Source organism: Protomyctophum parallelum (genome assembly GCF_964188405.1).
Source record: "Protomyctophum parallelum genome assembly, chromosome: 12".
NCBI classification, from domain to species: Eukaryota; Metazoa; Chordata; class Actinopteri; order Myctophiformes; family Myctophidae; genus Protomyctophum; species Protomyctophum parallelum.
In genome coordinates, this window is record NC_139712.1 from 3,027,381 (window position 1) to 3,039,441 (window position 12,061).

Sequence of the window (12,061 nt, forward strand, 5' to 3'; positions counted from 1 at the left end):
ATTAGGCTTTGTGTGTGTGTGTGTATTTTACATGGATATATCGAACTGCTGATAACCTTGTTAGCAGAAGATTAAAACTTTTACCAGATAAACTAAAAGCAGTAACACAATCAGTGACGCAAACATGTGGTGTATGTGTTTGGTCCGGTGTACAGATCTACAGCCATGAGAAACTCTACACAACACCCAAAACTAACCTCACAGGATGGCACGGGTTAGTTTTAACCCGCCACATTTTAGTTTTAACCTGCCGCAACATGTCGGGAGCCACATATGAGTTTTTACCCGGCCACGGGTCTGTTGTAACCGTCGGTGTTGTCGGAATAATACCTGTCGGACTGTTAGTCGGAAGTTAGTCAAATGTAAATTAAAGGGATATTAAGATTTGTTGAACTTAAGCTGTATGAAATGTATACTTGCCATTAATATTGTGGTTGTAACTGCATTAATTGATTGCCCGAGTCCCGTGGTGGGAGTTCTGCTCTGGTTTTGGTCAATATTAAGTAGTTCCGGTCATTTTGTGGGGGAGCACAAGGGGCCCACGCAGTAAAAGTAAATTACTCCACAAAACTAACGTAATTTGTATTGTTGACCTATTTCTAAAATATTAGCGCAACTTTCGTTCAACTTTGACCCTCACATGGAACAATTTTTTGGGCGTAGTTATATGGACACAAAAAGCATGCATTATTTGTAAAATGTGAACTGTAAAATAAAAATCACACCAGTGTGAACCAAGTGGTGCAACTCCCGTCTATTGGTTCTCTGTATCGTTCCAATTTGTATCGTTCCAATTTCTTCTCTGTATCGTTCCAATTTCTTCTCTGTATCGTTCCAATTTCTTCTCTGTATCGTTTGCGTCCAGCAGGTGGCAGCCATGTCACATACTTCTCTCATTCCAATTTCACGCATGCGCACACTACTCGTGCTCACACAGGGTCACAGGTACACACGTACACAGGTACATGGACATTGCATGCTGGATGTAGAAGTGGTTGCACCACTAAAAAAACGTGTGCTCTACAAGTTAGTGAGTTCAAAGTGTACCTGTGTAATACCTTATGGGTTTCTGCATACCATGCATGTGTGCATTTTTACTACCTCCTAGCCCAAGTCTACCAATTCTATTTATATTACAGCAGTTTTAACTTTGAATGTATTGAGTGTCAGACTCAAAAGTAAAAACGCTTTGTACATGTCTTGGATTTACCTTAAAGGGTAAGACCACTTTTTTTGAGGTTTGGGTTGTTTTCTTAGCTTATTATGTTCAAACTAGTCCAGTCCAGGAGTTATTTCGCTCCATTGTGCAGTTTTATAGAAAATAGCTTTATAAAAATACCAGCCCAATGAGCCCCATTGACTTACATTGTAACGGGGAAACAGCTCTCAAAGTCACTCTTTTAGCACATGAACGAACGCAACAAAAGCTGATTCTGACAGTTTATGACATCAGGAAAACTCATGCGGTTTTATTTTCGTGTTTTAACGTATATTTATAAAGGTACTATTTTGTTTGGAGGGACACTGAAGCTGCAATGCGGTCTTCCGTTCCCGGTTTCATTTGTAAACAAGGAAGCACGCTGGCTGCCTGTGTTGTACGCTGAGAGCACCAAATCCATCTGCAGTCGAGCAGTACCCCCGACACAGACACCCACACCCACGGCAAGCAGTTATAAATTTGTAGGCTTACGATACTTTTAGAACGGAGGATAAAGTGCGCTGTTCCAGATTGTTGCAGTTAGAGTTGGACCAATCGGATCGTAGTACCGCGTCACGTGAAAACAGAAGTGATTCGGTTAGCGTAAGCATACCTACCAGATCTTCGTTCTACACAAATTAATCAAAACAAGACAACGTTGAAATTTTTTATTAAAAATAAAACCGCATGAGTTTTCCTGATGTCATAAGCTGTCAGAATCAGCTTTTGTTGCGTTCGTTCATGTGCTAAAAGAGTGACTTTGAGAGCTGTTTCCCCGCTACAATGGAAGTCAATGGACCCTATTTTTTATTTCTTAAATTGCTAATAAACAACACAACAGAGCGAAATAACTCCTGGACTGGACTAGTTTGACCATAATAAGGTAAGAAAACAACCCAAACCTCAAAAAAAGTGGTCTTACCCTTTAAAACCTTTACAATAATTTGGATCGATAATGGAGTTGAATCGAAAAGATCGATTTTGAATCGAATCGTGACCTGAAGAATCGGAATCGAATTGAATCGTGTGGGACACCCAAAGATTCACAGACTTAGTCATGATGCCCAATCTTCAAATCACCACATGTGTCTGTTCTGTCCGTGCACGGAAAGCTGAAACACCTCCCTAATACCACGCACGCACGCACACACACACACACACACACACACACACACACACACACACACACACACACACACACACACACACACACACACACACACACACACACATTTGATTTATTTTATTTGGATCTGCACAAGAGGCGTAATTCAATAGACCCAAACACTGATCAGAATTAGGTTATACATGATATGGTCCAACCAGATATACAGTACAATCCTTTCCGTTTCTTCCTAGATCTCAAAATGACATCCATGGGTACCTACAGGTATCTATGTTAGACACACCCACAGACACACCCCCAGATTCTCAGCCACACCCACAGGTTTATTGTGGAGTGTGGAGTAGCTATTCAACCACCAGGTTGCGTCGGCCCATGATGAGCAGAGCTATTAAGTCTTAATAGCTTCTAGCAATATGCAGTGGTGGAAAAAGTATCACATTTTGTACTGTATCTGCAATATTGAAATACATTGAAATACATACTGTTACAAGTAACATTTATTTGAGTAAGCGGTTAGGGTCCATTTGGTTCCATTCCTACACTCTAAAGTTAAATTATTATTGATGTTACAATATAAATATTGGGGGTCCCAGAGATATAAATGCCATTAAATGGGGGTCCATACTCCATAGACTAATGCATGTCAAACTGGGGGTCCTTGAAATTGAGAGGACCCCCTGTTCTGTGGACCCCCTGTTCTGTGGACCCCCTGTTCTGAGAGGACCCCCTGTTCTGTGGACCCCCTGTTCTGAGAGGACCCCCTGTTCTGTGGACCCCCTGTTCTGTGGACCCCCTGTTTTGAGAGGACCCCCTGTTCTGAGGACCCCCAAAGTAATCATATTTGAACTGGGGATCCCCCACCCAGACAAGCAACAGAATGGTTCCACAGATAAATATTGTGAAAATAGCCAATCTACAAGCTCGTTGTGAACTTGTAGTTCGGCTATTTTCACCAGTTTGACCAGTTTTTATAGCATGGTTTGCTGATTACTTTTGATGCAGTAATGGTATTTTTTCTTTTAGAGCCTTTGAGGCATTATAAAAGTCTTAAAAGTCCTTAAATTGTCACTTCACTGTCATCTGGGGCAATATTACTTAAGAGTAATATGTTTACTTTACTTATTACTCATTAGAAATAGTAATACTATGACATTACTTATTACTTGGAATCAAGAGTAATATAGTTACATATAATAAATAAACAAAACGACGTCACCACCATAGACTGTAAACAATATGGACAAAGCGTTCGCCGGGTCTAACATGAACGTAAAATGAAGCCTGTAATGATATGCTAATTCCTGATGTAAGTCGCCATCTTTCTAGATCCGTTTGGTACCAGCTGGCCATTGGCTGGCTCCGTTTGGGTCCAGCTGGCCATTGGCTGCCCAGACAACGAGGCAGGACTTCCCCCCTTCTTCTCCGTTGGTTTTTATTTTGACTCGAGTGGGAGGAGTAGACTCTTGAGTGGGAGGGGAATCCCGATCATAGACGGTAACGGTAGCCACGCCCCTCAGAACATACGCGACTTTATGGTCATTATTTTAATTAATGGGACCATAATTTTCCAAAAATAATATTATGACATTAGAAATGAGACTTTAAACTAGTGACTGGAAGAAGAAAGTATTCATGACCATGTTTATTAAGGTAATACAGTCTAGGTGAAGTTGGGCCAAAATACATGGGCCTCTATGGAGCTATGGGGCTTTTTGGGTCCAGTCCAGCGCCACAACAGGCCATTATATGAACTACCGATTTCAAATGAGGCTTCACGAAATATCTGGCTGACTGCCCCCCTGGTCACCACTCACCGACACAAAGCCTGCTAGACCTTAAAGGTATATTCAGTGATTTCACTTAATTCAAATATCACTTATTTTTTTGTTTTGTTGTGATAATCCTCCCTACTATAGAGTGTGCTGGCCATATAAGGAGTTCCTCCCTGTCCCCAGTTAACCCCTGGGGGTCAAAAAACCTTAGGTTTCGTTATTGACTCTCTATCCTGATTGGACGAAAGGCTGGGTCCCACAGCCAAAAACGAAACCTAAGGTTTTTTGAGTGAAATCACTGAATATACCTTTAAGGTAAAAGTCTATTCTCGGAGCTGGGAAGCGTCTCAGGTCCCCAGCTTCTCTCTAAAATGCACTATTTTAATCATTAAATAAAATGAATCCAACCAGATCGGCACAGGCAAAACCCGGAAATGCCGTAGTAGAAGAAATGACTCTGCCCCGGTAAATTCAGTTGCGTTATTAAAATGGCACAAAAAGTGCATTTTAGAGAGAAGCTGGGGACCTGAGACGCTTCCCAGCTATACGACAATAGACTTTTACCTTAAGGTCTAGCAGGCTTTTGTCGGTGAGTATAGTTACGTCGTTTTGTTTATTTGCTGGGATTTGTAAACACTCGCATGGGAGTGAGAATATCACCAGAGGGCTGCGGAAGGGATTTCCACAGGGCGTCAGAGAGAGACTGGCTGTAAGCACTGGGCTAAGAGACAACCAGCTGACACATACGGCAGACCTTTATACTCTACTAATCAACCCACTAAACTAATCAGTGGGTTGTGTCATTCTCCATAATATGCAGACCGTGGCCATCATACCATATAAGTTAATGGCAGGGTGCTACTAACCTAGGTGCAACTTCTAATGGCAGCCCATTCATCCACAAATAAAACTCCTCTCTGATTGTATTAAAACAACATCAAACTCACCAACATTGCAGCTGTACGGAAAGCTTGATTATCCTCTTTCTATCCTCAAAGTGTTTGTTTCATTAAAATCCACTGTAGACATGTTATGAGAGCTACTTTGTGTCCTTAAGTTGCAGGTGATTCTTCTTCTAAGTGCTGGAGTCTGGAAGTGCTCGTTAGATAAGATAATCACTCGCCTGCCCTGTGTACCACCTGTTTATAATTAGGACATAATTGCAGGAGGCAGCAGGACATTGCTTTTCTGAATCCATTTGCTAAAAGCAGCCATAAGCCACACAGATGTGCCCAACATGTGCTGACCTCATCACATTAATGTCATGACGTCTATGGCCGTTTTTAGCCCAAGGAGTGTTTTCTTTGTGCAAAACGAATGCTTGGAATGGATTCAGATTCATGAAAACCCCCTAGTTTGATATGTCACATAATTTATGCTGCAAAAGGAAAGTTTGACATTTTTGCCTGCCATAGCTGTTAATTTAGTTTAGTTTATTAGTTTTTTTTTTTTCCATACAAAAAACATTCTTAGTTATTATTATCTTTTTTTTTCTTATTCTGAAAAAAAGGTATAGACTGAAGCCTAGGCTTATTACGTCTACCCTTTTGTCAGTTAACTTAAAATAATAAAAAATACAAATATATATGTATACCCCTTTTACAGGTTTTCAAACAAAACAGTTCATCTTATCTCTACTTGGCTCTGTTCCATAACCTTCCGCTTCGCAGAAGGCTATGGGACTTTCAGTTTTAAATCTCAAATCGAAATCAGACCAGCCTCTCCTCTTTAGTGGAAATCTCACGAACGTTTGACCTACTCACCAATACAAACACGGGTTGTGTCAATAGAAAGCCTACTTTCCTTAGTGGACGCACTCTGAGCCCTGTCTCTGCACTGTACTTTTTGGCCAAAAGGGGATTTTGTTTCCACTGGAAAAAAAACATTTTTAGTTACTCCGCTGCGCCCTCTACTGATATTGGGGGGGGTGGGGGGGTGCGTCCACTAAGGAAAGTAGGCTTTCTAATGACACAACTCGCCTTTGTTTTGGTGAGTAGCAAAAGCGTTGTTTTTATTTACGCTAAAGAGTAGAGGCTGTTCTGCATTCATGCGAGCGGCGGAAGTTGAGAGTAACATAGCTCTAATGCAAAATTAGAGCTATGGACCAGAGCTAATTTCTACTGAACAATGTCATATTCAAGTAAAATAATAAAATAAACACTTACATGCTATTTTTTCTAAAAAACAAGCAAAACAATATGCTAATAATAGTCACAGTAGTAACCTTTTCACTTGATTTGAGCCTTTATACTCTGTGTAGCGATCATTTTAATACTTTGTTTTTGAATACCTTCTTAAAGGACAACTTTAGTTTTTTTCAAACAAGGTTCATGTTTTAGGTTGTTATTAGAGAAAGTAAAAGATGAGTGTTAATTTTATTTAATTTGCTGCTTTCTTTCGTTTTAGGGATTTTAGCCCCAGGGGGGCGGGGGCATTCGAGCATAGGGCTAAATATGTATTTTTTTACAACATTTTATGGTGATTTATTTTTGTAATATTTACTATAGTCCTAATAAACCCCAGGAAATTACATCTGGCCACAGCAGATCACAGGATCTACTGAATATGAAGGTAGCCTACTGGGGGAAGGCTTATACTGTGTGTATAGTCTCAATATGTCAGTTTGTCACATTCAGTAGATCCTGTGATCTGCTGTGGTCAGATGTAATTTCTTGGGGTTTATTAGGACTATAGTAAATAATAAAAAAAATGAATCGCCATAATATTCTGTAAAAAAATACATATTTAGCCCCATGCTCGAATGCCCCCGCCCCCCTGTCAAAAACTGCTAAAATCCCTAAAACTAAAGAAAGCAGCAAATGAAAGAAAATTAACACTCATCTTTTACTTTCTCTAATAACAACCTAAAACATGAACCTTGGTTGAAAAAAACTAAAGTTGCTTTAGCTATTTAAAAATAGCAGATCTACAAGCTCATATCGCGCCACCGAGTGGCGCGATACGAGCTTGTAGGTCTGCTATTTTTGAAAAAACACTGTGTGTCCAGTGGAAACCTTGTATGAATCTGATCTCAGGTCAGAATGGGTTGATCAGACCAGTGTGTGTCCACTGGAAACCTCGTATGAATCTGATCTCAGGTCAGAATGGGTTAAGTTTATCCTTTAGCTCCACAGTCTTTCAGTTCATCATCACATCTATTCCACACCCTTTATCGTTATACAATTACTTGTTGTTCCTTTCTTTTATTTTTTTAAACATAAAAAAACAAAGGATCAACGTGAAAAGTGATTAATGGTAGGGTCACAAGAAACACCAATGAAAAATAAATTGCCCAATACTTTCAGCCGGTCAGCACGTGGATTCATGAATATATAGACAATATCTTAGGCCAATAAAAAATACTATATACCAAAAAATTGTATTAGTAGTAGTAGTATTAAATATTTAAAAATTATATATAAAATTAAAAGCAAAGTTATTCAACCCAGAAATGGTTTGATATCAAATTCCTCATTTAATCCGTGTGGAGCTATAGTATTTCGTATTTAGCACAATACTATACAACACAATACTACTGTATACAACACAATAGTGACAATACTATAGTATACATCACAATACTACTGTATACAACACAATACTATAGCATACAACACAATACTATAGTATACAACACAATACTATAGTCATTCACTATAGGCATTCAAAGCAACCAAAGGCATGGCTCCCCCATATCTTGCAAGTATGATCGAACCCTACAAACCCTCCCGCGCACTCAGATCAGCCAACGCAGGGAAGCTGGAAGTACCCTCACTAAAAACGCCGGGACAACGCTCCACACGTCCCAAACTCTTCTCCCTTCTGGCTCCAAAACTGTGGAATGCACTTCCCATTGCAGTCAGAACTGCAGCATCACTCCCAATCTTCCGCCGTAGTCTGAAAACCCACCTTTTCAGACTCCATCATGGCCCATAGCACTTACCCCACCCCCTTAGATAGCATTTCTGTAGACTTAGATAGCATTTGATACAGACTTATAGCATATTATGTAGACAGCACTATAATTGCATTGTATGTAGTCATAGCACGTCATAGTACATATGTATAGCATAGTAGTATAGATGTATAGTTTATATGTATAGCTTCATTATATAGATATGCCACTGTTACTTTCTTAGCTTACGCATGTTTCTTGATAAATGTTTTCCCATGCTTTTTTGTCGCTCTGGATTAAGAGCGTCTGCTAAATGCCTAAATTGTAAATTGTAATTGTATAGTATACATCACAATACTACTGACAGTAGTATTGTGTTGTATAGTATTGTGTTGTATACAGTAGTCTACTGTATACAACATAATACTATACAATATAATAGGGCTGGTAAATTAATATTAGATTTCCGAATATTCCTCAAATACGGGAAAAAATGTATATTCGAGTATAATAATTTAATGTTTAAAAACAAATATTTGACAGGTACAACACAAAACCAACGCATCAAGTTATTAAAAACTACCGCCATTTTTACAACAACAACAACAACAACAACAAGTCATTTTCAAGTTGTCCTCTGCCATGCTGCCATTTGGTGCAGTTGCATGTTTCTGCCACTGGGGGGCACTGTTGTACTGTACATCCATGGAGGCTAGACATTAGAGCCTGTATGGTGGCGTGGTGTTTTGATTGATTGATTGATTGATTGATTGATTGATTGATTGATTGAAATATGTATTAACAGTTTGCAGAATTACAGTACATTTCAAGCACAAACTCAATACAAAGACTGTTAACTGTGAGTGGACGACCCAATTAATAAAAAGGACAATTCCTGGCTGTGTGGAAATACATGCTTACCTTTACCTTACTTCTGTTTGTGACTATATGACTAACTCCTCATGCCAACTCTTTTCCATCTTCTAAATCTTCTAAACAGTGGTGTAAAGTGTACTGTAATATAGCATACTACTTATTTCTTTAAATATATATAATATTAATAATGATATTCAAATACATTACATATTCTGGCCAATCTTGTAGACCAATATTTCAAATGTATAACTTGTGTGTGTCACTCTCAGTCGGCTAGTTAAACTATTCAAAAATGTTTTTCAACATGGTTGGAGGCAGAGGTCATAGGTCACAGTGTCAAGTCTGTCACATGACGTGTATTGATGTTTTATGGCTGAATCTAAACGGGGCATGAGTTCTTCTCATAACTGTTCAATTGAGCGCTGTAGCGCCACCCTTTGGCCAATGTTTGTGAGGTTCATGTCTTGGCTGTTTTGTATCACCCTCTGCTATTGTGTTTTGTAAAAAAGTAACTGCATGGTTATGCCAGGAGAGGGCGTAGTAGCAGTAATATTAATAACTAGAAAAAGTGCCCTTCTGGGCACAGGTCTCCATCAGGATTCTTCCTCAGCCTATAGTGGGAATATGCGTGCACAGTTTCATCGCAATCGGACGCTGCGTTGAGGAGTTGTGGCGATTTGTACAAAGCGGGCTACTCCTGAAAACTGTAGGAGCCAATCGTGGCCAATCAGGATGGAATATGAGAAATCAAACAAACCTGTCTTGATCACATGACTATGGAGATCATGTGTACCGATTTGCGTGAAATTTGGATAAAATCTGAAGGAGTAATAATAGAAAATGTGTTTTACATATGTGAGCCTCCTGGTGGCGCTATAAAGAGCAGATGTGAAAAAATCCAGACAAAGGTTTTTCCTTGGCTTCTAGGGAGTTGGCATACAAAGTTATCCACAGATCCGTGCAGTTAGAGGTAAAAACACTTTTCGGCCAGTTATAGCGCCACCTTGAGGCTGAGTTGAAATTGTTCATGTGGCATTTCGTCCTCGGCCTAGTGGGAATGTGGGTGTAGAATTTCACGGAAATCACGCGATGTGTTCATGATTTGCAGCATTTTGTTTGAAACTGAGCACTCCTGTGAACTTTGGAAGCCAATCTTAACCAATCAGGATGGAGTGTGAGAAATGTGAAAGACAGGTTTCGTTGAATGGCTCTAGAGAGACTGTGTACCAATTTGCGTGATGTTTGGACAAAATCTGTAGGTGTACTGTGCAAAAACTTGTTTTGCACAAAGCGGCCTCCTGGTGGCGCTATAACAGGCCGTTCTGGAAAGTTTGGGGCAGAGGTTCATCGTTGGCATCCAGGGAGTGTGTGTGCAAAATTTGGCATCGACCGGGTTAACGGTGGCCGAGATTAGCTGCTCACGGACACACGGACGGACACAAACACACACGGACGGACGGAGTGCAAAACATACTCAAACATACTCTCCCCCCATGCCTATGGCCTGGTGGAGACAATAATAATACAACTAACCCATTAAATAGAGTGCCTACACCCTGTGTGCTTGGGAATCATTTAAAACAGTGGTTCTCAACCAGTGGTCCAGAAAGAAATACCACAATGTAAAGATACAAGTATAAATGCACCCTTTAACCCATTCTGACCGGGCACCCATTTTGGTGTTGGCATCATGTTATGCTTTAGCTATTTTTGAAAACACTTTTAGAATCTGATCTCAGGTCAGAATGGGTTAAAAAATATTGTAATAAAAGTATAGTAAAGTTAAGTAAAACTAATGAAATAATGAAACCTATGATTGATTAAACATTTTAGTTTACTAAAATATAAATAGCAAGGCTTTACAACAAAAAAAACCTGTAACTGTTTTGTGTTTACAAAACTAGCTAAAACCAAAGTATGTTCACGTACAAGGAATTTGACTGAGCGTATTTCCCTCTGACATGAGAACTATAATAATAATCATAATAATGCATTTTATTTATAACGCGCTTTACATTCTTACGGATCTCAACGTGCTACAAGGATTAAAAGCAAAATAAATAAAATAGAATACAATAAAGAAGCGTAAGCAACATCACAAGCAGTAAAACATGTTTAGTGAAAAGCTTTCTTAAAACTATACTGGAATAATGAAGTGATAGCCTGAAAATAGTATTCATAAATTAATGAAATAAATGAACATTATGATGCTTACTATTGTTTTATTATTAGAGTCATTACAGAGAAGGGAATGACATTGAGTTAATTAGTTCCACTCACGCTATATATGATCACATTTTACAATTAATAACAGTCTATAACAATTCTGTTGTGTAAATAATAAGAACGTAATCCAGTGTCCAGGCCAGAGTCGTAACCAGAGGAGATGAAACCCATTCTGAACGGGAACCCATTTTGGTGTTAGCATCATGTCATGCTTTAGCTATTGAAAAATAGCAGATCTACAAGCTCATAGCGCGCCACCGAGTGGCGCGCTATGAGCTTGTAGGTCTGCTATTTTTATAAAAATCGAAGAACGACTGACATTTTTAGAATCTGATCTCAGGTCAGAATGGGTTAATCATCAGACCAGTGTGTGTCCAGTGGAAAACCTCGTATGAATCTGATCTCAGGTCAGAATGGGTGAAACTATAACTTCAGATCACACTGATGTTCAGAAGCAGGAGTTATCAGACCTGTTCAGACAGGAAGCTTCAGGACTCGTGGTGTAGCTTGTAGATCGGCTATTTGAGACAGAGAGATTTGGTGTAGAGGAGACTAGAGGGGGGGAAAAGGAGCTGACCAAGTACAGAGCCCTGGGAGACACCGCTTTATGTTTGGTTTCTTTCTCATATTAAACCAATAATGTGTGTGAGTATAATCATGAGCAGTAACTCCATGTAAGCCAAGGTGTACTTGAGTAAAAGTACAAAAGTATTCTATACAAGTATTCTAAGCCTGTCTGTCTGTCTGTCTGTCTGTCCATCCTGTGTCTGAAGTGTCAGATAGTGAATCTATTCGTCCGTCCGTCCGTCCGTCCGTCCGTCCGTCCGCCCGCCCGAACACCCGTCCGTCCGTCCGTCCGTCCGTCCGTCCGTCCGCCCGTCTGTCTGTCTGTCTGTCTGTCTGCCTGCCTGCCTGTCTGTCTGCCTGCCTGCCTGTCCATCCTGTGTCTGAAGTGTCAGATAGTGAAT